Source organism: Ricinus communis, unplaced genomic scaffold (assembly GCF_019578655.1).
Source record: "Ricinus communis isolate WT05 ecotype wild-type unplaced genomic scaffold, ASM1957865v1 Ctg19, whole genome shotgun sequence".
Classification (NCBI taxonomy): Eukaryota; Viridiplantae; Streptophyta; class Magnoliopsida; order Malpighiales; family Euphorbiaceae; genus Ricinus; species Ricinus communis.
The window spans coordinates 50001-65000 of record NW_025963453.1 but is presented as its reverse complement, the minus strand read 5'-3'; the positions used below and the strand labels follow the sequence as shown (position 1 = coordinate 65000).

The following is a 15000-nucleotide window of genomic DNA, read 5'->3' as shown; positions in this document are numbered from 1 at the left end:
GAAGAAAAACAACGGGTACACTAATCAATAAGATTGATGAAGTAACAATTAATGCAAAACAGCCAATTGGAAAGCAATAGTCATGTTTCTAATCCTCCAAGCTACCAACAAAAGAACTATACCATTTGATCCTCTATCAGTCAAAAAATTGTAAAAAAATGCATCATGGGGGATTGTGCCATGAATCCATTGATTCTATATGACTTATAACCACCCTTTCCCATTTTATGCCCATTTTATGGGGTCAAGAGTCGTTTTTTACTTCACAAATGGTCATGCTAGATCCTGCATCTATCTCTATATTACAGATAGATAAATAGACTTATCGACTTACACCAAATATCTTTCTCCAAATATCTTCTATAGTACAGTGATGGTATCAACTCCGATGGCCGTGTTCTATTCTATTCGGCAGAATAAAAATAAAATAGTAAAATAGAAATTATCTTTCGGAGAGATGGCCGAGTGGTTGATAGCTCCGGTCTTGAAAACCGGTATAGTTCTTTGCGAACTATCGAGGGTTCGAATCCTCTCTCTCCTTTCTCGATGAATAGATTTATGTCTTTATTGGTTTTGACCGGCCCAGTATCATAATAAATGGCTCGGCTAGATGGGATAGCTGAGCCAGAAAAAATAGATTAGATCTAAATGAATTGAAAAGAAAGGAAAAAGGAATACTTTTTAAGATCGATTTAACTATTGGATCTCTTGTCTCAGTTAGTTAAGAGGAGTCATGGAAAGAACGGGTTCAAAATCACGATCAATTCCCTTTTCAAATCCTGCTGCAGCTGCACGAGCCCTTCCCGCGTGCCATAAATGACCTACGAATAGGAAGAACCCTAGAACAAAATGAGAGGTAGCTAACCAACTTCTAGGAGAGACATAATTGACTGCATTGATTTCGGTAGCTACGCCACCTACAGAATTTAACGAACCTAAAGGCGCGTGGGTCATATATTCTGCGGAACGGCGTTCTTGCCAAGGTTGTATGTCTTTTTTCAACCTACTCAAGTCCAAACCATTTGGACCTCTTAGAGGTTCTAACCAAGGAGCACGCAGATCCCAAAACGCATAGTTTCGCCTCCAAAATAACTTCTCCGGTAGGCGAACGCATTAAATATTTACCTAACCCGGTAGGTCCTTGAGCAGATCCCACGTTAGCCCCAAGACGTTGATCTCGAACTAGAAAAGTAAAAGCTTGAGCTTGAGAAGCTTCTGGTCCAGTAGGCCCGTAAAACTCACTAGGGTAAGCGGTATTATTGAACCAGACAAAGCAACAAGCAATGAAACCAAAACGGATAAAGCACCTAAACTATAAGACAAGTAAGCCTCTCCAGACCATACAAGTGCACGGCGAGCCCATGCAAAGGGTTTGGTTAAGATATGCCAGATTCCACCCAGTATACAAATGGAACCTAACCATACATGCCCTCCAATTATATCTTCCAAATCGTCCACACTAACAATCCATCCTTCTCCTCCAAAAGGGGATTTTAGTAAATAACCGAAAATAACACTTGGGCTAAGGGTTAAGTTAGTAATTTTTCTTACATCTCCCCCCCCGGAGCCCAGGTATCATATACGCCCCCAAAATAAAGAGCCTTGAATACTAGAAGAAAAGCACCTATACCTAGCAAGATTAAGTGAATACCTAAAATTGTTGTCATTTTATTTCTATCTTTCCATACATAACCAAAAAATGGAAAAGATTCTTCAAGAGTCTCAGGACCCAGAAGTGCATGATAAATACCGCCAAAGCCCAATACTGCGGAGGAAATTAAGTGAAGTACGCCAGATACAAAGTATGGAAAGGTGTCTATAACTTCCCCACTAGGGCTCTACCCCCAACCTAGAGTAGCTAGGTGGGGAAGTAAAATTAATCCTTGTTCATACATTGGCTTCTCTGGTACGAAATGAGCCACTTCGAATAGGTTCATTGCTCCGGCCCAGAATACGATTAATCCAGCATGGGCTACATGGGCTCCCAGTAGTTTACCGGATAAATTGATAAGTCGGGCATTCCCAGCCCACCAAGCGAAACCGGTGGTTTCTTGGTCACGACCGGCTAAAGATAAAGTTCCATTAAAGAGCGTTTCCACGTGGTAGAACCTCCTCAGGGAATATAAGGTTTTCATGAGGCTGATCTTGAGCCGCCATCCAAGCCCGAATACCTTCGTTTAAGAGAATATTTTTAGTGTAGAAAGTCTCAAATTCAGGATCTTCCGCTGCACGAATTTCCTGAGAAACGAAGTCATAGGCACGTAGATTCAGAGCCAGACCGACTACTCCAAGAGCGCTCATCCATAAACCGGTTACGGGTACAAATAACATAAAGAAATGTAACCAACGTTTATTGGAAAAAGCAACCCCAAAGATTTGAGACCAAAAGCGGTTAGCGGTGACCATTGAATAAGTTTCTTCAGCTTGAGTTGGGTTAAAAGCACGGAATGTATTTGCACCATCACCATCTTCAAATAAAGTATTTTCTACAGTAGCACCATGAATAGCGCACAGCAGAGCAGCGCCCAATACGCCGGCAACTCCCATCATATGAAATGGGTTCAGCGTCCAGTTATGAAACCCTTGGAAAAGAGGATGAATCGAAATATAGCTGCTACACCAAAACTAGGCGCAAAAACCAACCAGACTGACCTAGTGGATAAATCAGGAATACAGAATAAAAACAGCAATTGGACCAGAGAATGCGATTGCATTATAAGGTCGCAATTGCACAGATCGAGCAAGTTCAAATTGACGTAACATAAAACCTATTAGCCCGAAAGCACCGTGGAGAGCAACAAAAGTCCACAAACCACCTAATTGACACCAACGAGTAAAATCTCCTTGTGCTTCAGGACCCCATAGTAATAACAAAGAATGTGCTAAACTATTAGCAGGAGTAGAAACTGCGGCGGTTAAGAAGTTGCAACCTTCCAAATAGGAACTGGCCAATCCGTGGGTATACCATGAGGTTACAAAGGTTGTACCTGTGAACCAACCCCCTACGGCGAAATAGGCACAAGGAAAGAGCAATAGACCGGACCAACCTACAAAAACGAAACGGTCCCTCCGTAACCAGTCATCCATAATATCAAATAAATCATTTTCGTCTTTGGTAAATTTACCAAGGGCTATAGTCATAGTGATCCTCCTATTCAACTACTTCAACCATTTCCGAACACCTCATAGCATTTTCAGGGCCTTTGAAGCTTCTATCATTTATGTATGATTTGATTTCTTGTACACTGCCCTTTCTAATTTCTAATGGGTTTCGAAGAAAAAAATTCTTTATCGGTCCATAACCTGACTTAGGTAAATTCATGAATTCAATTCGGTTATTCTTTTTATAGTCTTAATAACCATATGAACCATGAATTTTTTATGACTCATCAAATCAATCAGATAGATGAATTTTTAAAAGCACTGTTCAAGGAACAAGTGATCCCCCTCTCCTTACTAGTGGATCCTCAGACTTATTTCTCTCATTCTATCAAACTAATCTTATTCTTGGATCTTGTTCGTAAGATTTCTAAAAATCAATATTTTTACGTATTCTTCTAATTTCTATATGCATTAAACTGTTACAGTATCCTATATTTTATTATTTTATATTTTATTCTTTCTCGCCAACTTTCTTATATTTTCTTTTTGCCATTTTTGTTATATTTCTTTTTACTTCAGATAAAATAAAAAAGAAATCAGATAAAATAAATAAAAAAAAAACCAGAATATTTTGTAGGTCAAAGCAAGAAAGACGCTTCGAATAGTTTTTTTATTTACTTGACTTTATATCTGTCAGAAAAGAAGAAAGAGAATGAATTTTCCTATTATTAAATTCAATACAATATTAAATAAATAGAAAACTTTAAATGAAAGGATTTAAAAATGAAAGTATTTTTCTCACACCTATTCTACATTACATTGTCGGAATAAAAATATTGTATGTATCGATACCAAAATATTTGGTACAGGAAGCCATGATCTGATAGATATATCAATCTTATTATATATAAATCTTATATACCTATAAATAGCAATATAAATTGATTTTGTGTCCTGGAATCAAAGAAAGATATTTAAAAAGTATCTTCTATGTCTTATGTTATGACTTCGAATAAACTTTTCTATGGAGGAGGGAAATAGTTATTTATTCCTATAGAATAACTAGGAGCAAGAAGATTTAATCAGAAATATCGACAGATTTTTGGAGTCCAAAGAAAACGAAATATGAAAAGGAAAGAAAAAGCAGAGCTACTGTTTCAATTTCATCTATATCGAATTTTACTATCAGAATAGTAGATATAGTTATGATGCAATAAGTTAGGTCCACTTACTTTTTCTTTTATTGATTTCTAATATAATCTTTAGAATTGATTTGATTGGAATAGAATAATGGAAAATAAGAAAATTTTGCGATTTAAGAGCCAATTTCTCATTATTCTGTTTAATATAATAAACAAATGTTCAACTTTATAACTATATTCTATAATATATTCTATAATTATATAATTATAGAATATATTTTTAATATAGAATTAAAATGAATATTTTCTAACTATATGAAATAGAATATAATCAAAATATACTCTATTACTATTACTCTATTTTATATTTTATATAGTAAAAATTTATATACTAAAAATCATTATAAAAAATCATTATAATATTCGTTTAATAGAGTTTTAATAGAGTATTGATATGGTATAACTTATTATAATGTATAATGTTAATTTTCAAAAATTTCTAATTTCCATTTTAGAATTAATTTAAATTCTAGAGTTTCTTACTTTTTTATGATAAATATCAACAATATTTCTATTCCCTCTCAAATAGAAATATTATCAAATAGGAATATTATCGCAGGTTTTTTCTTTTATTTCTTTTATTAAAATTAAAAAGAAAAAGGCCAAAGCCCCTTATCGGATTTGAACTGATGACTTACGCCTTACCATGGCGTTACTCTACCACTGAGTTAAAAGGGCCCGTTTGATTCAATTCCTGAATGAGCTACTATGTGGATAAGATAGATCTATAGAAAAAAATAAGTAAATAAATAAAGTAAATCTATAAATCTATTTTAATATTTTAATATTATTTAAATATTTTAATATATTTTAATATAATAATTTGATTTTTAATATAATAATATTAATATTTGATTTTTAATATAATAATATTAATATTTGATTTTAATATTTTAATATATTTGAATATATTTATATTAATATATTAATATTTTAATATTAATATATATTTATATTATTATATTATAATATTAATATTATATTTATTTAATATTCAATTTATTAAATTAGAATATAATTCTAATATCTAATATATATATATAAATTAGAATCTAATATATATATAATTATATATAAATTTAGAATCTAATATATAGAATGAAATTAGAATATAATTCTAATCTAATATATAAAATTAGAATATATATAATATTCTAATAAATATTATATATTTATATATAATAAATTATTAATATTAAATTATAATAAAGATTAAATAAATATTATAATTATTATATATTATAATAAAAATAAAATATAATATAAATAAATATAATATAATATAAATAAATTATAAATATAATATAAATAAATATAATATAAATAAATATAATATTAATATAATATAATAATAAATATATATATATAATATATAATAAATTATAATAATAAAAATAAAATTATAATAATAAATATATATAATTAGAATAATAAATATATAATATATATAATAAATTATAATAAATATTATAATAAATAAATATTTATTTAAATAAATAAATATTATTTATATTATTTAAATAAATAAATATTAAATAAATAAAATAAATAAATATTTTAATCTAAAATATAAAATAATAACATTATTTTTTAATACTATTATTAGATATTAGAAAAATTAGATTATTCTAAACATGGAATATTATTATTCTAATTTAGAATTCTATTCTAAATTCATAAATTCTAATAGAAACTAATATAAATTAGAATAAGTATATTATACATACTAAGTATAGGAAGTAGATTCATAGTAGTTCATTTATAAGCGAAAGGTTTGATTTACCTAGTGAGTTTAGACTAAACTAGTGAATATAGGTAAAAAAAGAGTTTATTGATATTGAATTTGATAAATATAAATATCAATGTAATGAATTTATCAAGGCCGAACCTCACCACCGAAATTCGCTTGATTGATACATGTATTTAGCAATTCAACATAGATCCAAGATATTTCATCGAATCGCTGATGAAAAGATTCTATTTGTCCCCTCAACCAAATTCTTAAAATCAAATTGGATAACTTGTTGATGCCTATCCCTCTTCCCAGATTTCTCATTTGTTAAATTACTGGTTTAGTGTGAGAGAGAGATATGCCTATTTATCTTAACAATGAGTGAATTAATGAACGAAAGCGAAAGAAGTAAGGTTTAACCCTATTTTCTGGTTTTCTGGCAGACCCGTTGAAAGAATCTTTCGTATTATTTCTATTTTTTTTTTTTTTCTATTTTGTTTTTTATTAAATATTCAATTTGTACTAAATTCAAAAATATATATATAATATTAATATATAATATTAATAATTAATTCTATTATATTACTAATATTAATAGAATTATGAATTCTAAATTCATTCTTTCTAAATTCATTCTATTTATATTTATTATATTTATATATTAATTATTAATTTTTTCTATTTTATTTTCTATTTATTTTATATTAATTTATTAATTCTTATTATTAATTCTTATTAATTTAATTCTATTTATTTTATTTATATTTAATATTTATTTATTAAATTAATTCTATTTAATATTCTTAGAATTATTGATTATTCTTAGAATGGATAATGGCGAATATAAGAATCACAAAATTCTATCGAATCATGAAGGGCGGAAAGATTCTTCGAATCTAGTCATACCATTTCGTTATATTGACAATTTCAAAAACTGTTCATACTATGAGCATAGTATGCTGGTGGTCGGGCAAATGCGCCCCCATCGTCTAGTGGTTCAGGACATCTCTCTTCAAGGAGGCAGCGGGATTCGACTTCCCTGGGGGTAGGGTATTACGAAAGGAAGTTGATCATGGATTCTTAATAAGTCTGGAATTGATTCTTCCTGGGTCGATGCCCGAGCGGTTAATGGGGACGGACTGTAAATTCGTTGGTAATATGTCTACGCTGGTTCAAATCCAGCTCGGCCCAATAATTCACTGATCCGCCATGAATGATATAACCCTTTGTTCTCTCGAAATGCCTGATACAGAAAAAAAAAGTCATAATTTCGGATATATCTTTACCTGTTCTTTATTTGATTTGCTTTATTTTATTTAGTTTTTTTCTCATAAATTCTGATCTTGCTAATGATCTAGATTCAGATTTTGAAATAACGAAAAGCTGACTAGTACTCCCTATCCCTTTTAGCACTAAAGTGCATATCCATGTGGATATCAATATACTACCCCCGTTTCTGTTATATACAACGCGGTGATTCCAGTCTAAAACCGAAATAGTAAAATTTAAATAGTAAATAGAAGGGGTATGAATGAAATCATAAGAATATATATGCTGTACACTTTCTTGTATTGCATTTCCCGGGATTGTAGTTCAAGTGGTCAGAGCACCGCCCTGTCAAGGCGGGAAGCTGTGGGTTCGAGCCCCGTCAGTCCCGACGGATCCAAATCCAATAATCTAATAAAAATACATTAATTCATCTTTCCCTTTCTGCGAAAGGGGACAAATAGCATAATTTCATTCCCAAGGGGACCATTTATTTTCTTTCGTTTTACATTTCTCATCTAAGTAAATACAAATACGGGAATTTTCATTTTTTCAACCAGTACTGATTGATAGGGACATATGTGGATTAGTACAATTATTGGTAACGTTATATCCAAGATTCAAAAAGATACTATACTGAGTTTGGATTTTTGATTACTCCCGACCCATATAATGAAATCGAATCAAGTACCATATCTTTCCGGTAACGCATACACAAATGGAATTTTTATTTATTTGTATGTATGTATGTACGATACAAAATCAATTTAATTGCTTTGATAGAATCCTTTTAATCTTTATCTGAAAAGTCTCTTTTTTGGCTCCGATTTTGTGTAATCTCAATTACAAATTTGAATTTGAAACAATCTATCCCATTCAAATTGCGCACTGAAGTTTTTTTATTTTTAATATATTCTATGCATTCCATTACCAAAGAATGGGGATATTAATAAAATAAATATCAAATAAAAAAAAAAGAAAGTAATGGAAAAAAAATTATCAATTGAATCAAGAATCCAGCCATTTTTGAATTCAGTATGGATAAACGATCTTCTATGTTATACTATTCAATTCTCGACGATGAATCGATTTGATAACTCAGATATTGTTATTCATGATATTGATCAGACTCGATATCATCGAGATGGAATTCATCCCATTGAATTTAGAGGCGAAAGATTTTTATTTATTATCTCTATGGGATTAAATCCCGAGTTATTACGGAAGTAAAAGAAAAAGAAACGATGAGATTATGGAAGTAAATATTCTTGCGTTTATTGCTACTGCCCTGTTCATTCTAGTTCCTACTGCTTTTTACTTATAATTTACGTAAAAACGGTTAGTCAAAGTGATTAATTTGAATGAAACTTGACTTCTTTGACTTCTTAGTTCTTATCAATGATTGAAGAAAAAATGAAAAGGATTCCTTTTTGAGTCTTAAATGAAATGAGCAGACTAGAATTAGCAGTATTCTATAGATCTGATAGTATGATAGAAAGAAATCTATTTCTTCTATCATACTATCCGTTTTTTTTATTCTAGTGTATACAGTTGTACTATATAAAGATATAGGCTTAATCTAGATATAAATTAATCTATATCTATAATATCATCTCACATTCATATGTCTAGATATCAATTATCTATATGGAATGTCCATAACGTCCCAATTCTATTTCTTCATCTATTTGATTTGTGTTGATTCCAATTAATGTCGAAAGGCAACTCTTACTCTTACTTTTAGGATTCTAATTCCTAGATTTCTGATTATTTAAAATATGAATCCTACCATGTACCGAAACAATAAAATCAATCAAAAGGAATTCTATAAAAAAACTTTATAAAAAACCTTTTTCAGATTTCAACGAAAAGGATTAGTAAACCCTGCCGATTTTGAACCTTTGAATCATAATATGAAATGAGTCAAATCAATAAGGTATAGCACAAATCCAATTTCTCTAAAATAATAAAACAAATACTAAACTAAGCACTAAGCAAGAAAATATCTTAGTATGCGTAGTATCTCATTGGAGAACCACTATGTCTATCTTATTTCCCATAAAAATTCACTTAATTTAATCACTTTTAATAACTAATAAAAGAACTGCTTTCGTTTCTCTTTGAACAGAAAAAAGACAAAAAAAAGGGGGGGGTTCTGTTCTTCCTCATTGTTCATATATAATTCTGGTAAGAACCAGTTTACCGAAATAGAGAATTTAGGAAGAATTGGGTTGGAATAAATTTCCTATCGTTTGTATTCCCTTTCCTTTCGAAATATGAACACGAGAATCATTGAAATATTTGTTTGATTATGATTAAAAGGCTATTATTCATATATTATTCATAGAATACATTACTTCGCTCGAATCCAATATACTTTGGAAATGAAGATATGAAGATATTTTTAATTCAATTTCTAAATTTGGAAGAAATTAGAAATTGAATTAAATAATTCAATATTCAATTTAATTATTAATTAATAAATTCAAAAATCTTTAATCTTTGCAGAACGATCTATAAAACAAGCGATAGAGTTTGATTTCTCAACTCAATTAGTAATACCCCTAAAGTCCACTTCTTCCCCATACTACGAGCGAAAGGGAAAATGTAAAGACTACCATTAAAGCAGCCCAAGCGAGACTTACTATATCCATGTGAATTATGTCCTCTATCTCTATGAATATGAATGAATTTTTCCATTATTGTTCACTAATAATAGTAGAATTGTTGGCACAGAGTCAAAAAAAAAGATTCTGTTCAATATAGTGATGAAAAAAAATCCAAAAATCCAATTAATTCAAAGAAGTTCTTATCTTATTCTTATAAGATTGATAGTAGAATCGAAAATGTTTAGTACAATTTTTAGTACAAACAAAATAGCCAGCAATACCCTGGGAAGTATCAGTATCAAGAAGCCTTTTCCTCCGCGTACTTCTGTTGGGAGCAAATTTGATAAGTTATATCAGCAAAAAAAGGGAATAAGATATTTTGCGTTTTTTGTTGATCAGGCGACACCCGGATTTGAACTGGGGAAAAAGGATTTGCAGTCCCCCGCCTTACCACTCGGCCATGCCGCCAAGGCAACACAAAATAGACGAAAATATTCCCACCCTTTTTTTTTGCTTTTTTTTTATTTTTAGAGGGAGGAGTTTCTTTTTTTCTTTTTTGGATTGGATCTATCTTTTCCATTTATTTTGTATAGTATCTCAAAACACACACTATCTAAATTTTTCTATTATCTATTGAAATGAAAAGTCAATTTTCAGTCACAAACTCAAAAATTAAGGACAAATTGGAACCATTAACTATTAACTGTGAATTCATAAACGATTCTTGGATTTCAATCGAAAATTGTATTTCTCTAATCCTAATGATATAAGAAAATAAAAATTGATACGTAACCAATCCGTATTGATTCTTTTCAATAAAAAAAAATTCTTCTCAGTTTCAATTATAACAACAATTATGAGTATATGTAAACCCTAGAACATAAAATTTTATGCGGATATCTATCTTATCCGTCTATGATTCCTATAGGAAAATTTCTATTCAATGAAAATGGAATATAAATTTTGATAGAGCATGACATGCGCTGTCCAAAATAGAACTGCAGTAAAAGGAGAGACGTATATATAGTATAGATAGCTATAATTATGAGATAGCTATAGTTATGCCCGCATATGTTTAATAAGCCTTCTTATGTTTGTTTTATGTTATGCACTTCAATCGTATTATATGAACTCGATTAAAAAAAAGATATAAAAAAATCTCTCTTCTATGCAAATTTTTTTGAACTAAACAATGAAATCCGCGAAAAAGCTAAGTGCTAAAAAAAAAATCAAAAAATCAACTTTATATTGTTTCGGATTATTGGTTTTTTCTCTCATCGAAAGATTTAATCCCGAATTCAGTTATTTTATTGGTATCCAAGCGTATTGGAAATTGGTATCCAAGCGTATTGGAATATGTAATATCATAATAATGGTAGAAATTGAATCACTTTTTGTTTTGCTATTCTATACAAAATTTCATAAGTCTAAGGTAAGTGGAATTTCTCAATTCTTTTCCAGCTGTCTCTGTTGCAAATCTGAATTTGAGTATAAACTTCTCTTTATTCCTCCGTTCATACGTATTTCATACATTCCATATCTATGGAGATAGATAAATTTTATGTGATTCTGTAAACAGAATATAAATTCCATCATTGCTAGATCGATCCATATAATTTGAATGAAGAACGATCCAATACAATAATGGAATTTTTTTAATAAACGGGAAATTCAAAATGCTCGGGGATGGAAATGAGGGAATGTCTACAATACCTGGATTGAATCAGATACAATTTGAAGGATTTTGTAGGTTCATTGATCAGGGCTTAACAGAAGAACTTTATAAGTTTCCAAAAATTGAAGATACAGATCAAGAAATTGAATTTCAATTATTTGTGGAAACATATCAATTAGTAGAACCGTTGATAAAAGAAGGAGATGCTGTATATGAATCACTTACATATTCTTCTGAATTATATATATCCGCGGGATTAATTTGGAAAACTAGTAGGGATATGCAAGAACAAACTATTTTTATTGGAAACATTCCTCTAATGAATTCCCTGGGAACTTTTATAATAAATGGAATATACAGAATTGTGATCAATCAAATATTGCAAAGTCCCGGTATCTATTACCGGTCAGAATTGGATCATAACGGAATTTCGGTCTATACCGGCACCATAATATCAGATTGGGGGGGGCGAGTAGAATTAGAGATTGATAGAAAAGCAAGGATATGGGCTCGTGTAAGTAGGAAACAGAAAATATCTATTCTAGTTCTATTATCCGCTATGGGTTTGAATCTAAGAGAAATTTTAGAGAATGTGTGCTACCCTGAAATTTTCTTATCTTCCTGAATGATAAGGAAAAAAAAATTGGGTCAAAGGAAAATGCCATTTTGGAGTTTTATCAACAATTTACTTGTGTAGGCGGAGATCCGGTATTTTCTGAATCCTTATGTAAGGAATTACAAAAGAAATTCTTTCAACAAAGATGTGAATTAGGAAGGATTGGTCGATTAAATATGAACCGGAGACTGAATCTTGATATACCTCATAACAATACATTTTTGTTACCGCGAGATATATTGGCAGCTGCGGATCATTTGATTGGAATGAAATTTGGAATGGGTACACTTGACGATATGAATCATTTAAAAAATAAACGTATTCGTTCTGTAGCGGATCTTTTACAAGATCAATTCGGATTGGCTCTGATTCGTTTAGAAAATGTGGTTAGAGGGACTATATGTGGAGCAATTAGGCATAAATTGATACCGACTCCTCAAACTTTGGTAACTTCAACTCCATTAACAACCACTTATGAATCTTTTTCGGGTTACACCCATTATCTCAAGTTTTGGATCGAACTAATCCATTGACACAAATAGTTCATGGGAGAAAATCGAGTTATTTGGGTCCTGGAGGATTGACAGGGCGAACTGCTAGTTTTCGGATACGAGATATCCACCCTAGTCACTATGGGCGGATTTGCCCAATTGACACATCTGAAGGAATCAATGTTGGACTTATTGGATCTTTAGCAATTCATGCCAAGATTGGTCATTGGGGGTCTTTAGAAAGCCCATTTTATGTAATCTCTGAGGAATCAAAAAAAGTACGGATGTTTTATTTATCACCAAATAGAGAGGAATACCATATGGTAGCGGCAGGAAATTCTTTGGCGCTAAATCGAGGTGTTCAGGAAGAACAGGTTGCCCCAGCTCGATATCGTCAAGAATTCCTGACTATTGCATGGGAACAAGTGCATCTTCGAAGTATTTTTCCCTTCCAATATTTTTCTATCGGAGCTTCCCTCATTCCTTTTATCGAGCATAATGATGCGAATCGGGCTTTAATGAGTTCTAATATGCAACGTCAAGCAGTTCCACTTTCTCGGTCCGAAAATGCATTGTTGGGATTGGATTGGAACGCCAAGTGGCTCTAGATTCAGGGGTTCCCGCCATAGCCGAACGCGAAGGAAAGATAATTTATACTGATATTGACAAGATCATTTTATCGGGCAATGGGGATACTCTACGCATTCCATTAGTTATGTATCAACGTTCCAACAAAATACTTGTATGCATCAAAACCCCAGGTTCCGCGGGGTAAATGCATTAAAAGGGATAAGTTTTAGCGGATGGTGCCGCTACAATTGGTGGCGAACTCGCCTTGGGCAAAACGTATTAGTGGCTTATATGCCGTGGGAAGGTTATAATTTTGAGGATGCGGTACTCATTAGCGAACGTCTGGTATATGAAGATATTTATACTTCTTTCACATACGGAAATATGAAATTCAGACTCATGTGACAAGCCAAGGACCTGAAAGGATCACTAATGAAATACCGCATCTAGAAGCCCATTTACTCCGAAATTTAGACAAAAATGGAATTGTGATGCTAGGATCTTGGGTAGAGACGGGCGATATTTTAGTAGGTAAATTAACGCCTCAAATGGCGAAAGAATCATCGTATGCTCCCGAAGATAGATTATTAAGAGCCATACTTGGTATTCAGGTATCTACTCAAAGGAAACTTGTCTAAAACTACCTATAGGTGGTAGGGGGCGAGTTATTGATGTGAGATGGGTCCAGAAAAAGGGGGGTTCCAGTTATAATCCGGAAACGATTCGTATATATATTTTACAGAAACGTGAAATCAAAGTGGGTGATAAAGTCGCTGGAAGACATGGAAATAAAGGCATCATTTCCAAAATTTTGCCTAGACAAGATATGCCTTATTTGCAAGATGGAAGGCCTGTTGATATGGTCTTCAACCCATTAGGAGTACCTTCACGAATGAATGTAGGACAGATATTTGAATGCTCACTCGGGTTAGCGGGAGGTCTGCTAGATAGACATTATCGAATAGCACCCTTTGATGAGAGATATGAACAAGAGGCCTCGAGAAAACTTGTATTTTCTGAATTATATGAAGCCAGTAAGCAAACAGCAAATCCGTGGGTATTTGAACCCGAATATCCGGGAAAAAGTAGAATATTTGATGGAAGAACGGGGGATCCCTTTGAGCAGCCTGTTATAATAGGAAAGCCTTATATCTTGAAATTAATTCATCAAGTTGATGATAAAATACATGGACGTTCCAGTGGACATTATGCACTTGTTACCCAACAACCCCTTAGAGGAAGGGCCAAGCAAGGGGGACAACGAGTCGGAGAAATGGAGGTTTGGGCTCTAGAAGGATTTGGTGTTTCTCATATTTTACAAGAAATGCTTACTTATAAATCTGATCATATTAGAGCTCGCCAAGAAGTGCTTGGTACTACAATCATCGGAGGAACAATACCTAAACCTGAAGACGCTCCAGAATCTTTTCGATTGCTCGTTCGAGAACTACGATCTTTGGCTCTGGAACTGAATCATTTCCTTGTATCTGAGAAGAACTTCCAGATGAATAGGAAGGAAGCTTAATCGGGATGAATCAGAATTTTTCTTCTATGATTGATCGGTATAAACATCAACAACTCCGAATTGGATCAGTTTCGCCTCAACAAATAAGTGCTTGGGCCAAAAAAATCCTACCTAATGGGGAGATTGTTGGAGAAGTGACAAAACCCTATACTTTTCATTACAAAACCAATAAACCTGAAAAAGGTGGATTGTTTTGTGAAAGAATTTTTGGG

General features: G+C 31.9%; 2 non-coding genes and 2 pseudogenes across 2 annotated transcripts; 2 read left to right on the top strand and 2 right to left on the bottom strand.

Moving 5' to 3' along the window:
* Positions 1-700: 700 nt before the first annotated feature.
* LOC125368815 lies at positions 701-3366 on the bottom strand (annotated as a pseudogene).
* A 3777-nt stretch (positions 3367-7143) lies between these two features.
* TRNAY-GUA lies at positions 7144-7227 on the top strand. Its single transcript has one exon. It is a non-coding gene; the product is annotated as a tRNA-Tyr (tRNA).
* A 3081-nt stretch (positions 7228-10308) lies between these two features.
* Positions 10309-10379, bottom strand: TRNAC-GCA. The gene has a single exon. It is a non-coding gene; the product is annotated as a tRNA-Cys (tRNA).
* A 1071-nt stretch (positions 10380-11450) lies between these two features.
* On the top strand, positions 11451-14788 carry LOC125368803 (annotated as a pseudogene).
* The last annotated feature ends 212 nt before the right edge of the window (positions 14789-15000 follow it).